At 44.8% G+C, this 25,000-nt stretch overlaps 1 pseudogene; it reads left to right on the top strand.

Moving 5' to 3' along the window:
• The first annotated feature begins 2,333 nt into the window (after positions 1-2,333).
• Positions 2,334-25,000, top strand: part of LOC126991295 (anaphase-promoting complex subunit 1-like) — a 31,185-nt pseudogene continuing 8,518 nt past the window's right edge.

Genomic DNA, 25,000 nt, shown 5'->3' with positions numbered 1-25,000 from the left:
CTACAAACGTTTGGTTAGCGACGGTACGCTTGGTTAGCGATGGTATGCTTGGTTAGTTATGGTACACTTGGTTAGCGATGGTACACTTGGTTAGCGATGATATGCTTGATTAGCGATTAGCCCACGCATGTGAGACCAGGTCCACCACGCGTGGCTATTTTTTTTTTTTAGAACGCGCAGCCCAACGGTTGCCGTGCTGAGGGCTGGGCCTGTTCAGCCCAAGTCCCGGATGACCTTGAGTCATGGCTCAGGGCTGTTTTGGGATGGTTAGCGATTAGCCCACGCATGTGAGTATACGGTAGGGATTTTCCTTACTTTCGAGAACAGGGAATTTTCCCTAATCTAGGGATTTTTCTAGGGATATTTTGAAAGCCCATTTTTCAGTGATTTTGGCTTCCCCCCCAAACCCAGGTTCCCCACAGTTCCCCAGGCTTGTCTTGGGGGGTAGGGGGGGCTGGGGTGGTGGAGGGGGAGAAGTAGTTGTTCCCTAGTTTTACCGAAATTCCTTACATTTAGGGATTTTTTTCGTCCCACCGCCACTTAAATGAGTGTTTGCGACGAATTTAGTGTTCCCCATACAGAAACCACGCATTCTCACTGGATCTCCAAGCTTGTTTTGGGAGAGAAGCGTAGTGAACCCACCAAACGATGCTCACCTCACCACCGTCTGGCGTGGCGCCAGAGGCCATCTGCACCTACATAAACCGCCTACATCACACTCATGCCCACTCTAGCACCGGTGCCAGTAGGTTGTCGCCTCATCGCAAGGTTTCTGTCCTGATAGCAGCGTCCGTGGCACCAAACACGATGTATCTTCATTGTTTATCACTGACACAAACAAAACCACCGGCTAACCGTGAACCGTCCAACACCGCGTCTTAAACAGTACTGCGGGGTCTACACCAAGTGCAGGCTCTCGAACCTCCTGCCCGAGCTGTTCGAACATGTGGATCCTGACTGACCATATTCTGAATCTGCTTCACGGGTTTGTGTTCCCAATATACAAGGTGATTGTGGCTATTGACTCCGCGCCTCCAGCATACGATAATACGCCTCCATTTATCATAGTTAAAAAACAAAATACATGTCCCTCAACCATAATATGAAGGCGGCGCCAGTAGCGGATCCAGATCCAGCCCCTTCCCCCAACGATCTTGGGGGACCCGTGGGAAGTCGGGGTATTTGGGTGGGGGAGCATATTTAAATTACTCCAACCGAACTTTCCGTCCTGCTAACGGGGGGGGCTTTGCGCCCCTCGACACCCCTGCTAACCAATGGGGGGCTGCGCCCCCCCTCTTAACATACCCCAACCAAACTTTACGACCTAACAGCTAACTGAGGGGCATTGAAAGAAATGCTTACATCCCCTTCTTCAACATTAGCTATTACATTACTGACGACGCCAAGATGGTCCGCCGGCTTCACCAGACCCGTCCTCCTCCGAAGAAGCTTAGTCACTAACCTGCTTCACACGTTCGTACGTGATACCAAACCTCCTTCACGCGTTCGTACGTGCTACCAGTAAGTGAATACATAGTCGTATATGACGGTTGAAAGATTCTTATGACGTAAATTACTTACCGTTTAGATGCTTCATTATGACCATAATACTGTGAAGAGGGGCTTCGCCCCCCTCGGACCTCTCTTTGGTATGGAGAGTGAGTGAAATTGTGTGGTTTCCCGTACGTTCTAAAAAAATCCCAGAATGTACGAAATTTCCCTACATCTAAGTAATTGTAAGGAATTTCCCTACATCTAGGGTATTTTTCAACCCCCCATAACTCAAAAACTATGCATTTGCGACGCATTTCATGTATACCACCGCATTCCCCGCAGTCTCAATGGCCCCCTAGCCAATTTTGGTTGCGAGGGGTGAGTATGGGCAAACACTAGAATAATACCGTTTTATTTTGCCCAGCAGCATATAAAAAACAGGACAAGAAAAACGAACGAGATCAAGGGTGACACATAATGCTTAAATAATTGACACCTTATAATGATATATATGTGTGTGTGCACGGGGGGACTGTTAGTTTAAGAATGGTACGGGAGGCCGTGGACGCATCACACAATCACTATTTGGGCAGTATAGGGATGAGCGAGAGTGGAAAGTCATGTGTAGCGGGGCCATGGGAGGGGTGGGCATGTAGTTAGCAAGTTCAGAAGAGCAGTCAGCATGATGATATGATAGAAGACAGAAAAGGATGCAACAGTGTGGTTGAATTTAAGAGGTAGAAGACTGTCAGCAAGAGGAGGGGAGCTGATGAGACGGGGAGAGCCTTAGACGCCACTCTGGTCAGAAATGTTGAGTGTTCTTGCGTGCTTCCAGGTGTCCTCAGTCTGGATGAGTTGGATGAAGCCAGCATCATGATCTCGTGTGGGGACGCCCAGGACTGTGCCTTTTGGGCGAGAGTACTTAGAGCACCACCCGGGGGAAGTTGGCCTGCCCCCCAACGGCCCAGCCAGGTGCCCCACACATGGACCTCCTCAGGCAGCTCAACACAGTGTCCATCAACAGCTCCAAGGTATGTCGGCATGTGAAAGAGTATTGGTAGAGGATGGAGAAGTCTGCAGAATCCTCACTTTACAGCAGGCATCAGTGCATATAACAAATCCTGAGTGTCAATGACAGTCGCTTAACCCCATCAGTGTCCGGCCCAGCTCAGTATGCAAAGAACACCCCTACAGGAAAACAGCTAGGCAGTTGACAGTAGGACAGAAGAGGCTTGTAAGGAGGAATAAATGTCATGGTGAGCAAACTATAGAATCACACCCTTTTTAACCAGTAACCACAGGAAATTCCAGAGCTGGGTGTGCTCAGAAACAGTTTCCATTGTCAGGGATACAGTAATTGTTATTTGCTGGGATCTGGACAATAGTTGGCTTATGTTATTAGGCTGTCTTCTCTGTCATGAGTTACTTTCATATGTTTATTACTGTTCGTAATATGTTTTAATAATAACTGAGCTCATATGTGACTCCTTGCCCTGTGTCTGCAAGGAACTGGAAAGGTGATTGTGGTGTCATTGGTATTATTGTTATTATTATTATTATTATTATTATTATTATTATCATTATTGTTATTATTATTATTATTATTATTATTATTATTATTATTATTATTATTATTATTATTATTATTATTATCATTATTTTCATTATCAGTATCATCATTGAGGTTCATAAAAGTAGGTCAAGGGAGGATAGAAAAATGATACAGAGCCTTGGTGAGCAGACATGGATATAAAGGAGAAAAATACAAGGGGGGACAAACACAGTGCCTGATGAGTTGCCTGACAGCCACAACCTTTCTCCAGGAATGGTGGGACATCTGGCACAGCAAGGATGGGCTGGCGGAGGAGGAGCTGTACGTGAGTGGCTCCAGAGTGGTGTGGTCCCAAGCTCAGGCTGGCCGAGTGGCGTCCCGTCAGGTTGTCAACCCGCGACTCAGCTGTGGTACAAGCCATGTTTGCCACCTTCTACACCTGCCCAGACCAACCGTCCCTGCTGGGAGAACCTGTCCCTCAAGAACCCACAGGTAGCCTTTGCTCTTTGATTATTTGACCAAACAAAGACAACAACAATTAAAAAAGCCCGCTGTACGCTGCTCCAAATAAAGGCCAAAAGAGAGGTCAGTTTTGGGTGAAGAGGAGTCTTGATGCCCTCCTCTGTTACCGTAAACCAGGGTGACTTCGGACAGTTTTCAAGGTTTTTTCCTTATGAAATTTTTGTTTCTAGGCCTAGGATCTATGCTGAGTGTGCATTTACTCTGTATTGTTAAGGGCTATCATTACATGGTGCAACATTTTCACGAAACTTAAAAGTTTTTGTGCTACGTGAAAAAATATGGGTGTCCAAAGTCACCATGTCTGGCGGACTTCGGACACCCTTGGGGGGACTTCAGACAGTGGCTATATTTCATTGGGTTTACGTATCTGAGCCTGTTCGCACATTCCGGGGGTTACTTCAGACACTGTTGTACTGGGGGGAAAAGAAATGGCAAAAAATCTTAGGAAAGAAGTTCCACATTTCAGGTCAGTAGTAGCAGGGAAGTAAAAAAATGGTCAATAATTTTGAAAAAAATGTTATTACAAAAAAACTATGATGTAGAGCACAGTTTTAGTTTTTTTGGAAGCTTAATGATTACATAATCACCGCAAGAAATGTTTATAATGGCAGGGCAACATTCAAGTGTGTTAGGGCTTTTTGAAGTGCACACTATTTTACGTCTCATTTATCATATTTTATCATGATGCATTTCACTAGAGATTTATTCTTGTATATGTTATTTTGTAGCCAAGTACTTCTACCTCATATTTTCATGATGTGTAGAACATTCAGCATCACTGGACTGGCACCACCACCGCCATTACGGACCCAAAAGTTAACTTGAGTTCATCTCTGGACGTGCTCCGCACCGGGCCCGGGCTCCGTTGGTGACGTCACTGACGGTCGACGGATCCGTGAAAACGGAATAGTGGGAACCCCGCCATAGTCACCCCACAATGTGTAGTTATATTTAGGTGTCCGAAGTTACCCCATTTTGAGCCATTTTTTGACATGCCTCCATTCAAGTGACATTTACAGGTGTGTAGGATATGTTAAGCACCCCTGAATCATTCTAACTGTTCTAGTTGAGCATGTTTCCGATTGTTTTCTCTAGTTTTGATGATGTGTGTGATACAGATCGTTCCTGCCAGAAGTTTTCCAAGGGGGGTAAATTTTTAAAAATTTCAAAAACACATTGTGCTGGTTTTCAAAACAGAAACATGTCTCAAGAAAACAACATTCTTATTCGAAAACTATAAAGCAAAAGACAAATTCTGATACTAAATTCATCTAGCTTGTTGCAACTGGCTACGAGTTATCAACTTGTCAACTTTTTATCCACTTTTTGTCCGAAGTCACCCCGTATCCGAAGTCACCCCTGTTTACGGTACCTTTGAATATTAATTAGTGTGTGCAACAAGTGACAAGCCACCTCTCAGTCACTTCAACATCCAAAGTATTATTTTGAGAGTGGATTTGTGGGTCACTTTCACAGAATTCTTTACATTATTTCTTGCCACATCATTATTTCTGTCTGCAATGTAGCTTTAAGAAAACTAGTATCAACATAATAGTGTCTTCCTTATATATCCATCACCAGCAGCCCTGATGATGGCCACTCACAGCACGTCATGTCCAAAAGTCAGGGATTCATGCCGTTCTTTATCTCTTCCGTGCAGGTTTCCTTCAGGCGAGTCGCTGCATCGTGGAGCATGACTGCCTAACCCTCGTCACGGAGAAGGAGGGAGACCACTACTCTGTTGCTCTCCCATGCCCGGTGAGTGGGCCTGAGGGGCATGAGATGGTCTTGTACTTGAGGAAGTAGTTGGAAGTTGTTTGCAGTGAGATTGGGTCTTGAGGTTCCTGAGATGGAGCTTTAGTGTCTTCATACAGTAGATATCCAGTGGTCCGGCATTTGTGGTTATCCAGCATGAAGCTTGTTCCCTGCAAGCCAGATTAGCAGACTTTTGCAGCACAATTAAGCAATGCCTCGGAGTCCCCGCCTGGGGGGGGGACCACAAATTCCCCCAGGGAGGACTCCCCTTCTGGCTGCCGACCCGAGAGGTGTCTTGATAACTCCTCGAACCTCTTTCTTCTCAATTTCTGCAACATTCGCGGTCTTCGCTCTAATTTTCATTCTGTGGAACATCATCTCTCCTCCTCTAAACCTCACCTTCTCTTCCTTACCGAAACACAGGTTTCTGAGGCTACTGACAGCAATCTCTACTCTGTTCCCTCCTACTATCTCTATCCTAAATTTCAATCCAAAGCTGGATGTTGCGCCTACGTGCGCAACGACATCACTTGCTCTCGTGCCCACGACCTTGACTCTTCTGAATTTTCCACCATCTGGTTAAGACTTCACTGTCATTCTATTACTAAATACATCTGTGCTGTTTATCTCTCCCTAACTCTACCAACTATGTAAAATTCTTTGACTATTTGAATTCTAAAGTGAGCACATCTTGACCCTCTCCGCTGAAATCTCCATCCTAGGAGATTTCAATGTTCACCACCAGCTTTGGCTTTCATCCTCTTTCACTGACCATCCTGGTGAACAAGCCTACAACTTTGCTATCCTCAACGACCTAGAGCAGTTGGTCCAGCACCCTACACGTATTCCTGACCGTCTTGGAGATCGGCCCAACATTCTAGACCTCTTCCTTACCTCAAACCCTTCTGCTTATTCTGTCAAACTGTTCTCTCCGTTGGGCTCCTCCGATCACAATCTTATTTCTGCATCCTGTCCTATCGCTCCTGTACATCCTCTGGACCCACCGAAGAGGCGATGCTTCTGGCATTTGCTTCAGCTCGGTGGGACGACCTGAGGATGTACTTTTCCGATTCCCGTGGAATGATTATTGCTTCCAGGATAGAGACCCTCTGTGTGTGCTCAGCGCATCACAGAGGTGATTGTCTCTGGAATGGAGGCATACATTCCTCGTTCTTTCTCTACTCCTCACGCTAAAAGCCTTGGTTTAATCACGCTTGTTCTCGTGCTGTCAATGATAGAGAGGTAGCTCACAAAAGATACCAAAGCCTTCAAACTAATGCTAATTATGAACTTTACATTTCTGCCCGAAATCGTGCCAAATCTATTCTCCGACTAACCAAAATTCTTTCATTAATAGAAAATGTCAAAACCTTGCTTTCTCTAACTCTTCCGTGACTTCTGGCATCTAGCCAAAAACATCTCCTCCAACTTCACTTCTTCATCTTTCCTCCACTCCTCAGTCCTGACGGCAACACTGCCGTCTCATCTATCTCTAAGGCTGAACTCTTCTCTCAAACTTTTCTAAAACTCCACTCTGGACGATTCTGGGCATATTCCTCCTACTCATCCCCTCTGACTCCTTTATGCCTGTTATAAAGATTCTTCAAAATGATGTTTTCTATGCCCTCTCTGGCCTCAATCCTCAGAAGGCTTATGGACCTGATGGAGTGCCTCCTATTGTCCTTAAAAACTGTGCCTCCGTGCTGTCACCCTGCCTGGTCAAACTCTTTCGCCTCTGCCTGTCAACATCTACCTTTCCTTCTTGCTGGAAGTATGCCTAAGAAGGGTGACCGCTCCAATCCCTCAAACTACCGTCCTATTGCTTTACTTTCTTGTCTATCTAAAGCTTGAATCAATCCTTAACCGTAAGATTCAAAAGCACCTTTCCACTTCTGACCTTCTATCTGATCGCCAGTATGGGTTCCGCAAGGGGCGTTCTACTGGTGATCTCCTAGCCTTCTTAACTGACTCTTGGTCATCCTCTCTTAGCCGTTTCGGTGAAACTTTTGCTATTGCGCTGGACATATCAAAAGCTTTTGATAGGGTCTGGCACAAATCTTTGCTTTCTAAACTACCCTCCTACGGTTTCTATCCTTCTCTCTGTACCTTTATCTCCAGTTTCCTTTCTGACCATTCTATTTCTGCCGTGGTAGACGGTCACTGTTCTTCCCCTAAATCTATTAACAGTGGTGTCCCACATGGTTCTGTCCTATCTCCACTCTTGTTCTGTTGTTCATTGATGATCTTCTTTCCAAAACGAACTGTCCTATCAATTCCTACGCCGATGATTCCACTCTGCATTATTCAACTTCTTTAATAGAAGACCCACCCTTCAGGAACTTAACGACTCAAGGCTGGAGGCTGCAGAACGCTTAGCCTCAGACCTTACTATTATTTCCGATTGGGGCAAGAAGAACCTGGTGTCCTTCAACGCCTCAAAAACACAGTTTCTCCACCTATCCACTCGACACAATCTTCCAAACAACTATCCCTATTCTTTGACAACACCCAGCTATCACCTTCCTCAACACTAAACATCCTCGGTCTATCCTTAACTCAAAATCTCAACTGGAAACTTCATATCTCATCTCTTACTAAATCAGCTTCCTCGAGGCTGGGCGTTCTGTACCGTCTCCGACAGTTCTTCTCCCCTGCACAGTTGCTGTCCATATACAGAGGCCTTGTACGCCCTCGTATGGAGTATGCATCTCATGTGTGGGGGCTCCACTCACACAGCTCTTCTGGACAGAGTGGAGGCAAGGCTCTTCGTCTCATCAGCTCTCCTCCTCATACTGATAGTCTTCTACCTCTTAAATTCCGCCGCAATGTTGCCTCTCTTTCTATCTTCTATCGATATTTCCACGCTGACTGCTCTTCTGAACTTGCTAACTGCATGCCTCCCCCCCTCCCGCGGCCCCGCTGCACTCGACTTTCTACTCATGCTCATCCCTATACTGTCCAAACCCCTTATGTAAGAGTTAACCAGCATCTTCACTCTTTCATCCCTCACGCTGGTAAACTCTGGAACAATCTTCCTTCATCTGTATTTCCTCCTGCCTACGACTTGAACTCTTTCAAGAGGAGGGTATCAGGACACCTCTCCTCCCGAAACTGACTTATCTTTCGGCCACCTCTTTGGATTCTTTTTAGGAGCAGCGAGTAGCGGGCTTTTTTTTTTTATTAATGTTTACTTTTTTGTGCCCTTGAGCTGTCTCCTTTGCTGTAAAAAAAAAAAAAAAAAAAAAAAAAGTGTTGGTGTTTGGGGCACTGAACAGGCAGCTCATGTCTGTATTCTCAGACACTGCCATCCCTCACATCAGCTGTTTCCAAAGGAGATTAATCGCATTCTCATGAGTGTTTTTCCACGTTCATGGTACAGAGGAAGGGTCACAACACCACCAGGGTCATAACACTACCCCAGGAAAGGCTCACAACTCCTACAAAAGTCTTGTCAGTTGTGCGAACTTGAACGCTGAAATGTTTAATAATGTGACCGAGTGTTTTATGCTGGGTCACTTACTTCACTGTAGGGTTGCACCGATAAGCAATTTGGCCGATTACCGATTACCGATTAATCGGTAACCAATAATCGGCCGATACCGATTAATCGGCCGATTATTTATAAATTGTAAATGTGATTAATCTTCATTAATTATTGGACACTGGTACCACAAAGTTAAAGACATACCGTAACCCACATGTTTACAACTTTGTTTACTGCCCAACTGTCATCTGCATGGAGAACAAATACGTCTAGTAATTTGTTACTTATAATTTAGCCTTGCTTTGTGGAAACATCCTGATTTTAATATGTTAGAATTTCCCAGTTTTCTCGTTCTTGTGGTGATCCTAGATGCTACTAGAAATGGTAGTGTACAGAAGGTTTATCAATCTCTCAAGTCTTCTACTAATTTACTGTCCTATGCACGGCAGGCTTGGTGAAGGACATTACTCAGTTACTGTGCTAAGCAAGTTGAAATAAGCATATAATTTTTCTTGGTTGTAATATAAAGTAATATGTTGATTTTTTTTTCTAGTTTCAAAGTTGAAGCAAATACCAGTGCTTCAGTTCATATCATAATTTTATATATCAATTTGAATTACATAATATACATTTGCATAGGGACTTGTTGGAAATAAATGCTGTGGAAAGGTATTAGAGTTTTGGTAACATCACCATCCTTACATTAACATTATTAGTACTGTGTTATGTACACTGTATTATAAAAGAGAGAAAAAATAATAATCGGCCCCGATTAATCGGTCAAAAGACCGATTACCGATTAATCGGCAAAGTGGCCGATTAGGCCGATTACCGATTACTTACCGATTAATCGGTGCAACCCTACTTCACTGTTCACTGGGTGTTTGGATGCTGCTGACCAGGCAGCTGTTAGGGTCCTCCTCCTCCTCCTCCCTACCTGCTCTGGGTCTCATAATAATGATAATAATTTGTGTTCTCCGCCAGGTGAGGAGGGTGTGGCCAATCAGGTACGGGATCCTGCTGGAGCAGCGAGTGACGGCCTCAGAGATTGATGCCCAGAAGAATGAACCGGAAAGTCTCCCGACCTTTTACAGTTTGCTGAACCCGCTGGACGAAACCAATCCGCTGCTCTATTGCACAGGTAAGACTTGAGTGAGTGATATAAGTTGTAAGAAGTGTAAGTTAGCAGGCACAGACCACACAGACTTATATGGGTAGTGTTACATGCATCAGGGCCCGAATTCACAAACGGACTCAATAACTACGATCTAACATAACTACGCACTATTGATTTAGCTACCGACGTTAGTGTCAGATTCACAAAGCAAACCTTAGATTGTAGTTAGAGGCGCGCTAAGTCAGCGAGGCCGCTGATTGGTTGATGGCGTCATTGGCCTTGCAGCGAATCGCAAGCACGTTTACAGAACCGTCAGCCAATCCTAGGGAGCCCCCTCCAGCTGCTGGCTCAAGAAACCCATTCTCTTTTCCTATTTTTCTTCCTTTCAAGGCAAACTGTACTAAATCGTAATCTACGAATTCAATTAATGGTAAAGATTCGTATTAGGTCCGTGCCAGTATCTCATAATCTACTTTATGAAACATCACTATCTCTTCATATATCTTTTCTACAAACCTTCAACAGTCATGGAAACGCTTTTGAAACCCAATTCAAGGACTTTTTATTTTACTCTTGAGAATAGTGGATAATGTTTACGAAAGCGCGTCGCCTCCTCTGGTGCTGGCGGCGACACTGCAGCCCCCGCAGCCGCAAAATAGCTCGCATAGGGCTTAGGGTCGGGGAGCATATTTAAACTACTCCAACCGAACTTTACGACCTACTAACGGGGGGGCGGCCCCCCCCTCGACCCCCCACATGTATATGTGACTTATTTCAGCGAGGAGGTATTTCTCGCAACACCGGCTGCAGCGTCGCCGCGGCCAGCACCAGAGGAGGCGACGCGCTTTCGTAAACATTATCCCATATTTTCAAGAGTAAAAAAAACGTCCTTGAATTGGATTTTCAAAGCGTTTCCATGACTGTTGAAGGTTTGTAGAAAAGATATATGAAGAGATAGTGATGTTTCATAAAGTAGATTATGAGATACTGGCACGGACCTAAAACGAATCTTAACCCAATTATTTCGTTATTTGCTGCACATTTACGTCAAGGTAACTGTGCTGTTCGATGTCTTATTACCTACGAACATGCTTAAGATGAAGAAAAAGAAGATACGGAGGAGATTGAGCCAGGAAGAAAGCAAATAGAAATATGGGACAGATATCGAGGCAGACAGAACGAAGGACGGAAGGAAGGAATAGGGAAAATTAAGACTGTCTTGCCATATCTGCGGCCCAACTCATGGGATAGCTGTCACCTGACGAAGGTCCATGGTCCCTCCACGGATGGGGGCGGTGTCACGGGCAAAATTGAGCCTCGGGCAAAATTAAGCCCGGGCATCCACATGCCTCTGTTATCTTAGCTCAAGCTCGTGTATGTGGGGTTCTTTTCGACTGATATGGCGTCTAGAACTAGCATGATCATCATTCTTTATTATGATGACAAAAAACATGTCAAAATTTGCCTCATTAAATAAGAAAGTACATAAAGTTCGGCAGCTTTTCCTCGTCGCCAAGCCATCCTCCAGAGCAGCACTCCGACACCCATGATCACACATTCATTTTTCTCAGAAAATAGGATACCAATCACATATACATCAATATATTTCCAGAGGTGAATACTTAGGGCATGTTCACACCAAGTTGCGACACCTGAGATTCATTAATGATGACGGGAAGGAAAAATATAGGCCCCTGTCATCGACAAAATTGAGCCTCGGGCAGAATTGAGCCTGGGCATCTATATGCCTCAGATTTCTTCGCTATTATATATTGTAAGATCGTTCTGTTGACATGTATGGGTAAATTAACGCTTTCTGAATCTACATATAGAAGGAAAACGCAAAATTCTCCCTAGTAAATCAGAAATTACATAAAGTTCGGCAACTTTTCCTCGTCGCCAAGCCATCCTCCAGCAGCAGGCAGAGGTGGGAGGTCTGGCAATCCCGCGGCCGGGTGTTGCCATACCGCCCACACTTATCATATACCTCTCAAAGGGTGCATATCTCAACATTTTATAAAGAAATGGGCCTCCTCTACTCGCAAAGTTATATTTCAAGTTGAAAAACGCGATTTATAAGCATTTATACGTAAATATGATAATATTGTTAGCGTTACTGTCAGCTCCGAGGCAGTATTTATTTAACAACAAATTTAGCATCACACAGAGCGCGGTAAACGTTTGTAGATCCGCGTGTTAACCCGTGACGTCATCGATTAGCTGGTAGTTATTGGTGCGCGAGCTTTGTGAATCTCGATGTTCTCAAAACTACGAACTAAGCCTTTGTGGATCCGGGCTCAGGATGCCTTGCTATCCAAAACTGACCCCTCCTCTGGCCACTCCCTCTGCCTGCTTCTCTGTGAGCAGCGATTACCGGGCCTCTTTTTTGTTTTATCTTCCTTTGTTGCCCTTGAGCTGTTGCCTTTATTTTTGGTCTCATTTCCCACGTCTTCCCTTCTCTTCCTTTTCAGTCTGTTCTGCCACGATTTTCCTTATTTTTCTTCTTTCTCATTTTTGTACAGCGCATTTTTCCTTCTGTACGTGGAGACTGGGCACACTGGCAGCCGTGGGTTAGGTGGAGGGTTTTGTTATGAGGGAAGGGAAGGGTTGAGGCAGCCACTTCAGGCTTTCTTGATTCACTTCATCTTTAGGCCTGTGTGGCTTTCATGTGCAACACTATAAATTTTTGTGCCAGTCAGCTGAAGGTGTGGGATTTCTTTGTTATATAAGCTTGGGTTGATATCAGCTCCTGTACTATGAATGTGTTTCCCATAGCTTTAGTATTTTAGTTCTTACAACCACTGCTAGTTAGGTCAGTGGTCGGTGTGCTTAGACACTGCAGACTCTCACATCACTCATTTTCAGCTCCTGTGCTGTGACCATGTTTCCCATAGCTTTAGTATTTTAGTTCTTACAACCACTGCTAGTTAGGTCAGTGGTCGGCATGCTTAGACACTGCTGACTCTCACATCACTTATTTCTAAAGGCCAAAAAAGAGGTAAAATGCATCCTCATGAGTGCCTTTTAGAGCTCATGCTACAGAAGACTTATCAGACTACCAAAAGGGTCATAAGACTACCCCTGGAAAGGCCCACAACTTTCCCGAAAGCCCTGTCAACTGTGTGTGCTAGGGTGACGATATGTTTGATAATATGACCTGTTGTTTTATGTGGGATTGGTCACTTCACTGTTTCCTGCTACAGGCTACAGCGGGTCAGACCGTCCCACCTACACGAGTGATTTAGCGCAGCGGGCCGTCTTCATGTCCCCAGACCCCTCCTCCTGCATCCTCTTCAGCTCGGGCAACAACAGCCACACCACATGGAAGACACGCCGGGCCAGGACAGAGGTGATTGTACCGCCACCCTTTTGTGTGTGTCGGGAGTTTTACAATTATTAATCTGTAATACAGTAATTCCTCGCCATATCGCGGTTCACTTATTGCGGATTTTTTAATTGTATGGTATCGCGGATTTCTCGCTATATCGCGGGATTTTGCGGTAAAATAAGCATTTTCTAGCCTAAAAAATGAAAACGATATAAATCTACGTAAGTAGGAACACACCTAAATAAGCACTTACGTCACCCACCTATTTTTCATTTTTCCGTCGCGGCCTATTGCGCCGTTAGTCTTTTCCCTGGTTCACTCCTCCACACTTCCTTTCTTTCTTCTCCCTCGCCGTCCCCGTATTTTTCTCCTTCCTTCTCATTTCTTTCTTCTTTCCCTCCCACTCACACCCTTTCTCTCCCCCTCTTTCCTCACCTTTACTTGACCCTCCCTACCCCTCTCTTTTAATCTCTTTCCCTCCCACTCACATCCTTTCTCTCCCCCTCTTTCCTCACCTTTACTTGACCCTCCCTACCTCTCGCTTTTAATCTCTTTCCCATCTTTAGTCTTATCTCTCACTCTATCACTCTTCCTCCCTTTCTCCTTCCCCATTAGATTATATGAACACACACACACACACACACACACACACACAGAAGGGGAAATGGGAAGGGTGTGTGGAGGGAGGGGCAGAAGTGAGTCAGGTCATATTCTGACCAAAGCACTGACCTGACTCTCCCTTCTGCCACTCCCTTCTCATTTTCCCTTCTGTGTGTGTGTGTGTGTGTGTGTGTGTGTGTGTTTACAACTAGGTAGGTTCTTCAGTTTCCCTTTCAATCCTCCTTTATTTTCTAGTTTCCATAGCAGTCTTGTATGTGGAACTTTGTCGAACGTCTTCTTCAGGTCCAGGTAGACGCTATCAACCCATCCGTCCCTTTCCTGTATTTTGTCTGTCACTCGAGTAAAAGCTCAGTAAGTTTGTCACACTTGAGCGCCCTTTTCTAAATCCATACTGTGTACTTGTGATTAAATTATGCCCTTCTAGAAATCTTATCCATTGTTTCTTTATCACTTTGTCACATATTTTACATGCTACACTGGTCAATGATACAGGTCTGTAGTTCAGGGGTTCTTCCTTCCTTACACTTTTGTATATGGGAACCACTTCGGCCCTCTGCCACTCCTTAGGCACTGTACCAGTTGTTATTGAGCATTTAATGATGTCATATATCGGTCTAACCAACTCATTTCTGCATTCTTTCAATATATACCCTGAGACTCCATCCGGTCCTACAGCTTTCCTTTCTTCCAGCTCCCCCAACAACTCATATATCTCCTCTTTATTTACTGAGACTTCTTCCATATGAACATTTATCGTGTTTCCTTGTGGCTCGTTAAATATTGATTCATTAGTAAAAACTTGCTGGAAATTTTTGTTTAGTAACTCCACCATGCCTTTAGGATCATTGATTTTGTGTGTGTATATGTGTGTGTGTGTGTGTGTGTGTGTGTGTGTGTGTGTGTGTGTGTGTGTGTGTGTGTGTGTAAACTAATTAACTAACTTTCCACCTAATGAACTACACAAACAACCTCTAATAATACTGTATCTCCCTCTTTACAGACCTAGTGGTCCAGCCCCTGCCAGCCCTCACCTACAGGGCAATAGGAGGGGTGCTGGACCTGTGTGTGTTCCAGGGGCCCACTCCCAATGATGTGGTGCGGCGGTACACAGCGGTGGTTGGCAAGCCCTTCCTGCCACCCTGTTGGTTCCTGGGCCACCATCAGTGCAGGTTTTGCTACGGGTCCACCAAGAGAACGCGGGAGTCTGGCAGCAAACACGGGAGGCTGGGATACCCTTTGTAAGTGTGAGAGAGAGAGAGGTTTACATAGATAGTCAGACCACACCGAGCCTATGGTGGGTCCAGACTAGGTGGTTCATCCGCAAATTTTAGTTATTATTATTCTCCTCTTCCTATTCCTCCTACTCCTCGTGCTCCTCCTCCTCCTCTTTCTTCTTCTTCTTCTTCTTCTACTTCTTCTGCTTCTCTTTCTTCTTCTCGTTCTTCTCTTCCCTTTCCTCTTCTTCGTCTCCTCCTCCTCCTCCTCCTCCTCCTCCTCCTGCTGGTCTAATTCAAGAGCTGATTTTGGCTCAGAACTCCTTCCCTCATCCCCACTTTCACATTTCTATACATCTTTGAACCCGATGACCATTCTTGTGAAGGTGCAGTATGGGACAAGTTTTGATCAGTCTCTCACTCTGTAGGTCCTTTATCCAGAGATCTGATATTAAGAAGGGCAACTTTTTCACTTGTAAGGGCTGGGACTAATGGGTGATGAGCTGTTTCTGCCATACACCAACTGCTACCACTATCCAGAGTTCTCATGTGAAGAGTGATGACTTTTTTTTCTACCTGTAAGGACTCTGGTCCATATTCTTAAACGTAAGGGGCTCACATTACGACCATTTCCCAAGGCCACGGAGAAGCTTAGCCAGGTTTTCATGGGTGGTGTTTTCCTGTTCCTGGTGCAGAAGTCGGGTAAAACTATCACCAGGATCACAAAACAGTCCATGAAAAGTCCAGCAACTATTTCCCAAGGCCACAGAGAAGCTTAGCCAGGTTTTCATGGGTGGTGTTTTCCTGTTCATGGTGTAGAAGTTATATGAAACTATCACCCAGCAACTTCTACGAGAGGCTTTTCAAACAGGTGAACTGAGGTGCCAAGACACTTAAAAATACTCCAGGTTTGGCACCCCTTTTGAAAGAGGTCGAGTATCAGGCAGGAAACTTACAGTAATAATAATAATAATAATAATAATAATAATAATAAATATTCTCAATGATTTCAGGACACTCAGTGGAATGATATTGACTACATGAAAGACCGCAATGACTTCACCATCGACCCAAAGAACTTCAAGGACCTGCCGGGCTTTGTCAAGGAGATACACCAGGTGAGAGAGAGAGAGAGAGAGAGAGAGAGAGAGAGAGAGAGAGAGAGAGAGAGAGAGAGAGAGAGACGTGATTGAAGCCACCAACCGCCATCTTGGTGACATCATGGCCTGGGGACGACGTTGGCAAGTCAAGTTTGCTGCCGAGAAGACCCAGGCCATGGTCATATTGCGTTTGGGGGAGGACGCCAGACTCCTACAGGGACGGCTGAAGTTTGGGGACGACACCCTGGCCATCAAGGACTCCATCAACATCTTGGGTGTGGAGGTCGACTCCAGACTCAGTTTTGACCGCCACCTGGAGTGTGTGGCGCGCAGAGCCTCCCTGAGGGTGACACTCTGGCAAGATGGCGCCACTATAAACACTCGCCTGCGCCAGAACGGGCTGGGCCAACCATCAGGACCCACCGGAAAGAACCCTTGGACCGACCATCAGGATCCACCAGAAAGAAGCCTACCGGCGCAATAGGCCGCAACGTAAAAAAAAAAAAAAAAAAAAAAAAGGAAAAGAAAAAAAACCCTCCTGCGTCGCATGTGGCACCTGCAAGACACAGACGGCCTCCTGAGGCTGTACAAAGCCCAGGTGAGGCCCGTCATGGAATACTCCCCTCTCTCCTGGATGAGTAGTGCCCAATGTCACCTCTCGCTGCTGGACAGAGTGCAGAGCGACTCATCCGCGATGCCAGCAGCCTTCAGCAGCAGCGACCACATGGACACCAGTGGTGGCAGTGGCAACATCGACAGCAGCTACATCACCAGCAGGACGCCCCCCGCTGTATGCTCGACAGCCTCGGGCACCGGAGAAGGGTCAGTGCCATCACAGTCCTACACAAGGCCCAGGTCCAACATACACCTTACCTGGCGGCACTATGGGTCCCTTGGAGGAGAAGCCAGCACACCACGAGAGTGGCGGTGGCTAACGACCTCCTCCTTGAAATCCCGAGAAGCCGCACAGCCAGGTGCCAGTGGGCCTTCACGAGTGCCACGGCCCACCTGTGGAACACCTTCACAGGTGAAGTGGGCATTAGGGCAATGAACCCCCAGCAGGTGAAGGTGGCGGCCCATGCCTGGAGTTGCACTTACCCACCCCACAGTACCCTCTCGAGTTTCGCGCTCGCTTCGTTCCGAAGGTATCGCGCGAAACTCGAGGTATTGAAAACACTGAAAAAGTGTTTATCTGTTCTGCCCCGTGGAGATTTATTTATTTATTATTTTTTTACATGTGGGCTGTGGCGCCGGTAGATTATGCATCTGGGCCTGATGATCAGCCCCGACCCCGTCATGGCGCAGGCAACTGTTTATAGTGGCGCTATTATAATTGGCTCATGCTGCCCTCCGGAGCTCACTTTTTATCTCAAAATACATACCTTGGAAAAAGGAAGAAAACAGGAAGAGAGAACGGGTCGTTTTAAAGCCACAGATGAAGCCTTACGACTGAGCTCTGAGAACACGCTTGTGATTCACTAGGAGTCCGATGACGTCATCGCCGGCGCTCACCCGGTCAGCGGCCTTGCTGCATTGAGGCGGTGTCACACTGGCCATTTTCCTCTAACCGTTGTGGCTATTGCAATGCCCGTGCGCCCATCCGGGAGCGAGTTGTGGGTTGTCCGTTACCTGGTGTCACACTGGGCCTTTTTCTTCTCACCGTGTTGGCGGCAGCTTGGGCAACCTGCAAATCCAACTTTTCCGGGTGTGCGTCACACACGGCCAAGGTCGGTTGCCCGTATCCACATCCACAACGTAAACAAAGCACTTGCCCTGTATTGACATGGCGTCGTCTGCTAAAGTAAGTTCTGTCACGGCTTGTGCTGCCATTACCCAAGTTATGGACTTGTTGCTGCAGTTAGATGGCAGGAAGAAGCTGTTGTGGGTGTGGCGTGTCTGTGGTTCCTCCGTGCCAGTTCTCATTGTCACCACTGCGCGTGAGCGGCCAACCCACCCATCTAGACTCCAACCACATCAACACGTGGATCAAGCAACAACATGTCAACAAACACACACACACACACACACACACACACACACACACACACACACACACACACCAGACTCATCATGAACCATGGCAGATGTTTCTCACAAACAAAAATGGCTTCGCCATTTCTTAGAGTGTGTCACCAGATACGTTCTAACACACTCAAGAAATGGTGAAGTCGTTTCTGTATGTCAGAAACATCTGCAATGGTTCCTAATGAGTCTGGTGTGTGTGTGTGTTTGTTGTTATTCGATCCATGTGTTTATGTGGTTGAGTCTAGATGGGTGGGTTGGCCGCACACGCGCAGTGGTGACAATGAGAACTGGCAGGGAGGAACCACAGACACGCCACCCCCACAACTGTTTCTTCCTTCCATTTAACTGCAGCAACAAGTCCATAACTTGGGTAATGGCAGCACAAGCCGTGGCAGCCCTTACTTTACCAGATGGCGCCATATTGATATAGGGCAAGTGCTTTGTTTACGTTGTGGATGTGGATACGGGCAACCAACCTTGGCCAGGTGTGACGCACACCAGGAAAAGTTGGAGTTGCCGGTTGCCCTAGGTGGCGCCAACGCGGTGGGAAGAAAAAAAACCTGTGTGACACCAGCTTACGGATAACCGTGAACTTGCTCCCGATTGGGCTTACGGGGGTTGCCCGTAGCCCCAACGGTTGGACGAAAACGGCCATTGTACGTGACACCGCCTTAAAGCAGTGAAGCCGCTGATAGGGTGAGCGTCGGCGATGATATCATCGGACTCCCAGCGAATCACAAGCGTGTTTTCAGAACTGTCAGCCAATCGTAAGGCAGCCGCCTTCAACTGTGGCTTCAAAACGACCCGTTTTCTCTCTCTCTCTCTCTCTCTCTCTCTCTCTCTCTCTCTCTCTCTCTCTCTCTCTCTCTCTCTCTCTCTCTCTCTCTCTCTCTCTCTCTCTCTCTCTTTCCATAGCCACAATGTTTGGGGGAAAACATCCAGTGTGTTACTACCTTTAAAGGTAGCGTGCGTGACGCCGATGGTAAGTAGACGTGACACATACGTGTCAAGGCAGCGCGAAACTCTGAGTGATAATGCGTGAAAGTCAGGATGATAAGAATTTAGGACTAACCGCGAAACTCGTGGATCATGAAACTCGGATAGCGCGAAACACGAGATGGTTCTGTTGTCACATCCACCTGAACACAACAGTGCTTTAAGATAGGCGACCTCAGGACAGAGGTCATCCCCAGCCTGACGACAATTTCACTGTCCCTTTGGCCTATATATACCATAGTATCTTGATGTTTAAATAAAGAGAGAGAGAGAGAGTAAATTAAGGTCCTGTACAATCATGATACAGTAAAAGTCATTAAGTCTGTATTAATATATTTAACGTCTCTGTGGCTCCTTGTACTTCCTAACACTAGGATAGAGGGCCACATTCCTCAACATACCAGTCTCCCATTATAACTATTTCCCAAGGCCACAGAGAACATTAACCAGGTTTTCATGGGTGGTCTTCCCATTCAAGATGCAGAAGCCATGTTAAACTATCACCAGGAACACAAAACAGTCCATGAAAAGTCCAGCAACTTATATATATATATATATAGATATATATATATATATATATATATATATATATATATATATATATATATATATATATATATATATATATATATATATATATATATATATATATATATATATATATATATATATATATATATATATATATATATATATATATATATATATATATATATATATATATATATATATATATATATATATATATATATATATATATATATATATATATATATATATATATATATATATATATATATATATATATATATATATATATATATATATATATATATATATATATATATCCTTGACTTCCTCAGTGGTTACCTGCAAATATTTACAAATCACGCTACCAAGTGATTATATATATATATATATATATATATATATATATATATATATATATATATATATATATATATATATATATATATATATATATATTTTTTTTAGATCTCGCTCTGTCGCGCCGGTAGAAGCTTTCTTCAAGGGCCTGGTGGTTGGCCCAAGCCCATCATGGCACAGGCAATTTTTTTTATAGTGGCGCCAGTTATGCCTGGCTCATGCTGCCCCCCGGAACTCATTCTTGATTCACTGGACTGACTGACGGGTGGTCTCTGGACAGCATGTGGGTAGTCTTAGGCCACTCGGTGGTGACTGAAAAATCCCAGGTGGTAGCGTGGGGATTCAAACCCACGTTGTCCATGGCACCGTGAATGGCAGGTCCACATGCTAACCACTCAGCCTCCGCCTCCAGGGTTTCCCAAGGCCACAGCAAAGATTAACCAGGTTTTCATGGGTGGTGGTTTTCCCGTTCAGGGTGTAGAGGCCGTGTAAAACTATCACCAGCATCGCAAAACAGTCCATGAAAAGTCCAGCAACTCAAGCAAGGGGTAAACTGAAGCAGTGACACATCTAAAATATGTAAAGAAATTGCCTAAGTCATTATTTTCTACTTCTCAGGAAATCAGAAAAGAACTGTACCATTGTCTCATTTGACTTAAGAATCAGGCAGAAATGAAATGGCCAATTCTAGAACACCCAACCCTGAATGACAAAGGCAACCATACAAAAATGGGCATCACATGTGTAGAAATTGATGTAGACAAAAACCTGGAAATCACTGAAAAATTACTTTGGCGATTATTTTAAGAGGGTGACGATATTTAGTAACTCTGCCTTCCTAGCTTTTTCCGTGACTAGCGGCCTTACTGCACCTAATGACTGAGTCCCTGCCTCCTCACACAGGCCGGCATGCATTGCGTCCCACTCATCAACCAAGGCATCAGTGCCTCGGAGCCCCCGGCACCTACATCCCCTGGGACCAAGGCCTGCACCTGGAGGTCTTCATACAGAACCACACCAATCACCCATTCATCAGAAAGGTAGGGAGGTAGCCAGTAGTCACACCCTCTTGCAGACTCCTTGTGTTCTTATGTAGTGTAAGATATAATACACAATGATAGGGTAAAAAAGTTAGGAAGGTCATGTAGGGATGTAGCCAGTAGTCACACCCTCTTGCAGACTCCTTGTGTTCTTATGTAGTTGAAGGTCTTATACGTAATGGTAGATTAAAAAGTCAGGAAAGTCATGTCATGTCTAGAGCTTATAAAACTTCCAGATTTTTTTTTTCTTTTTAACAGTTAAGGAAGCAGCTCAAGGGCAAATGTACGCACACACACACACACACACACACACACACACACACACACACACACACACACACACACACACACACACACACACACACACACACACACACACACACACACACACACACACACACACACACACACACACACACACACATGGCGGACAGACACAGCTGATCTCCAGACGTGCTAGGGTACGGTCGTGCTGTCCCGGAGAAACAAAGGCTGTTGACAGTGTACAACATCGAGAAATGAGCGAGGAGGAGGCGGGGGCGGCGGCCTTGCCGACCCCGCTGGCATTGTGTACACCGCAGGGCGCAGGGGTCAGGACAAGACAGGCAGCAAAAAGGCAAGAGTTTGAGTTTGAGGGCTTCACGGATGACATGGAGAGCCTCAGAGACAGAGCCGGTATGTTGAGGAGGCTCATAGACTTGGAAAAGGAGATGAAGGATATGAGAGATTGAATGGGGACGCTGGAGAGAGAGGTGGACGTTCTGAAGACAGAGAAGGATGTTTGGAAGAATGCGTATAATGACCTGCACAAGCAGGTAACATTGAACGAGAATAGGCAGAAGACGTGGAGGCTAAAGTCAAGGAATTAAAGGAAACGCATAATGTCTGGAAGGAGGAACAAGAAAAGGAGAATGTCAGCTTTAAGAAAATTGTGGAGGAGCAAGTCAAGGCTAAGGATGAAGCTATAACTGAAAAGGTGATCAAGGTGATAAAAGGAAAACCAGAAATAGTGAAGGACTCTGCTGAAAAGAAGAAGTCTGTAGTAGTGGTGGGCATTAATGAAGAGCACATGCCAGTCAGACACACAAGGGAAAAGAAGGAAAGGAAGGCAGTGGAGCAAGGAATTGAAGCAATTCAGGAAGAAGGTCATGAGCTGGTAGGGGAGATCAAAGAAGTATTCAGGCTTGGAAAGTATGAAGAAGGAGCCCAACGACCAGTTAAAATTAGATTTAGGTCTCAAGTGGCTGCAGAAGAAGTGGTGGGAAAGTCATGGAAGTCAGCAAGAACAGAGGCCTACAAAAAAGTCTGGGTAAGAAAGGACAGAAGTGTGGAGGAAAGGAACACGATAAGAGAACTGAAGAATCAAGCCAATGAAAAGAATGAAGCAAGGTCAGAAGAGGAAAAAAGGAAGGTTTTCTGGAGAGTGATGGACATGGACCTAAGGAAGTGGTACAGAAGGGAAGAGGAGACAGCTTGAAGGTGGCACACACTAATGTGAACGGGTTAACATCGTCAATGTTAGAAATAGGAGATTACCTGAGTAAGGAAAAAACAGATGTTACGGGGATAACGGAAACCAAATTGACTGGTAGTACAGATGCATTTAACTTAGGGGATGGTGTATGGATGAGAAATAGAGAAAATAAACAAGGAGGAGGAGTGATGCTATTGTTGAAGAGAGAATGGACAGTGGAGGGTGTCACCTATGGCGAAGGGGAGGCGGAGGTCTTGAGTGTGGGAACAAGACTGCAAAGGGGAGGAGGCAGAAATATCATAGTGGTGTATGTCCCTCCAAAAACCAATTCATGGACAGAAGAATGGTACAAGAAGAAGCTGGAAGACACATTGGATTGCCTAAGGAGGTTGCTGAAGGAGAAGGATAAGATTTTGATAATGGGGGATTTTGATTGTAAGGAAGTGTCATGGGAAAACTGGTCAACGGAAGGAAGTGAAGCTTCATGGGGGAACAAGGTTTTGGAATTGGTTATAGATAACGTCCTCACACAGTGGGTGGAGGAAAATACAAGATTCAGAGGAGAAGACGAGCCATCTAGATTGGACTTGATAATCACCAGGGAGCCAGATACCATAGAGGAGATGATCTATAAGAGCCCTATAGGGAAGAGCGATCACGTACTTATCGAATACATATTACGAGAAGGAGGTAAAATAATCAGGAATGAGGACTACAGGAAGAATGGTTTAACTTTAATAAGGCAAATTTTGAACAACTTGGGAAACATTTTGATGAAGCACAATGGGATACTCTTTTTGAGGCTGATAATGTTGAGGAAAAATGGGCTATCTTTCTACGGATTTACAACGAAGGAGTGGAAAAGTGGGTACCAAGGATGAAAGAAGGCCAGACATCAAGAGAAGAGTGGTACAATAGAAAGTGTGTAGACGCCAAGCAGGAAAAGGAGAAGGCATGGAACAAATGGAGAAAAATAGGAGGATGGATCTATGGAATGAGTACAAGAGGAAGAGGAATGCTTATGTCAAAGTAAGAAGAGAAGAAAAAAGGATTTCTGAGAAAAATATTGTAGATAAGTGCAAAGACCAGCCAAAACTGTTTTATAAGTTCATAAATGGAAAGTTGAAAAATAGAGATGAGATTCAGAAAGTTAAAGTTAATGGTGAAACTTTTGATAGTATAAGTGAAATAGTAGAAGTGATGAATAACTGTTTCCAAACAGTGTTCACAAGGGAGAGTGAGTTTGAAGGTGTAGATGCAGTGCCGGGGAATAGAGTGCATGGGTCTGGAGAGAATACAAACATCAGCAGATGAAGTTAGAAAATTATTGAAAGAATTGGATGCGAGGAAATCAGCAGGACCGGATGGTATATCAAATTGGGTGCTAAAAGAGTGTAACCAGCAAATAGCTGAAAAGTTGAGCAACTTGATTAATGTCTCACTAGCACAAGGGAAGGTACCGAGAGACTGGAAGAGGGCTAACATCGTCCCAATACATAAAGGAGGAAGTAAGGAAGACCCGTTGAACTATAGGCCAGTGTCATTAACAAGTGTAGTAGCAAAGATGTGTGAGAAAATTATAAAAAACAGATGGGTGGAGTATTTAGAAGAAAACAGTATATTAACAAATAGCCAATTCGGATTCAGAGGAGGACGGTCTTGTGTAACTAATCTGATCAGCTTCTATTCAAGAGTAATTGATACAATACAGGAAAGAGACGGTTGGGCAGATTGTGTGTATCTGGACTTAAAGAAGGCGTTTGATAAAGTACCACACAAGTGATTAATATGAAAACTCAATCATGTTGGAGGTCTGGGTGGTTCAATATTGGATTGGATTATGGACTTTTTGACAAAGAGAGAAATGAGAACAGTAATCAGGAATAATAAATCAAGCTGGATGGAAGTGACGAGTGGAGTCCCCCAAGGATCGGTGCTGGCTCCAATTATGTTTGTAATTTACATAAATGACATGACAGAAGGGGTGACAAGCTATATGAATAAGTTTGCTGATGACGCTAAAATAATGAGGAGGGTGGCCAATGAGGAAGACTGTGTAGCCCTGAGCCAAGATCTTGACAGAATAAACGAATGGTCACGAAAATGGGAAATGACATTCAGTACAGAGAAGTGTAGTGTGATGGAGTTTGGTAAGAGCAGTGGACGAATATCAGGGAACTACTCTCTGAGTAATGAAAGAATCATGAAAAAAACTGAAGAAAAAGATCTGGGAGTGATCATAACAGACAAGTTATCCTTTGGAAAACATATAGACCAGATAACTGGGGAAACATACAATCTTCTTAGAAACATAAAAGCAGCATTTCCATATTTAGATGAAGAAATGGTGAGGAAACTAATAACATCGATGATACGTCCAAGACTGGAAT

The sequence above is a fragment of the Eriocheir sinensis genome, unplaced genomic scaffold (assembly GCF_024679095.1).
Source record: "Eriocheir sinensis breed Jianghai 21 unplaced genomic scaffold, ASM2467909v1 Scaffold257, whole genome shotgun sequence".
Taxonomy (NCBI): domain Eukaryota; kingdom Metazoa; phylum Arthropoda; class Malacostraca; order Decapoda; family Varunidae; genus Eriocheir; species Eriocheir sinensis.
Note: the sequence above shows the minus strand (reverse complement) of the source record. Positions and strands in the feature narration are given on the sequence as shown.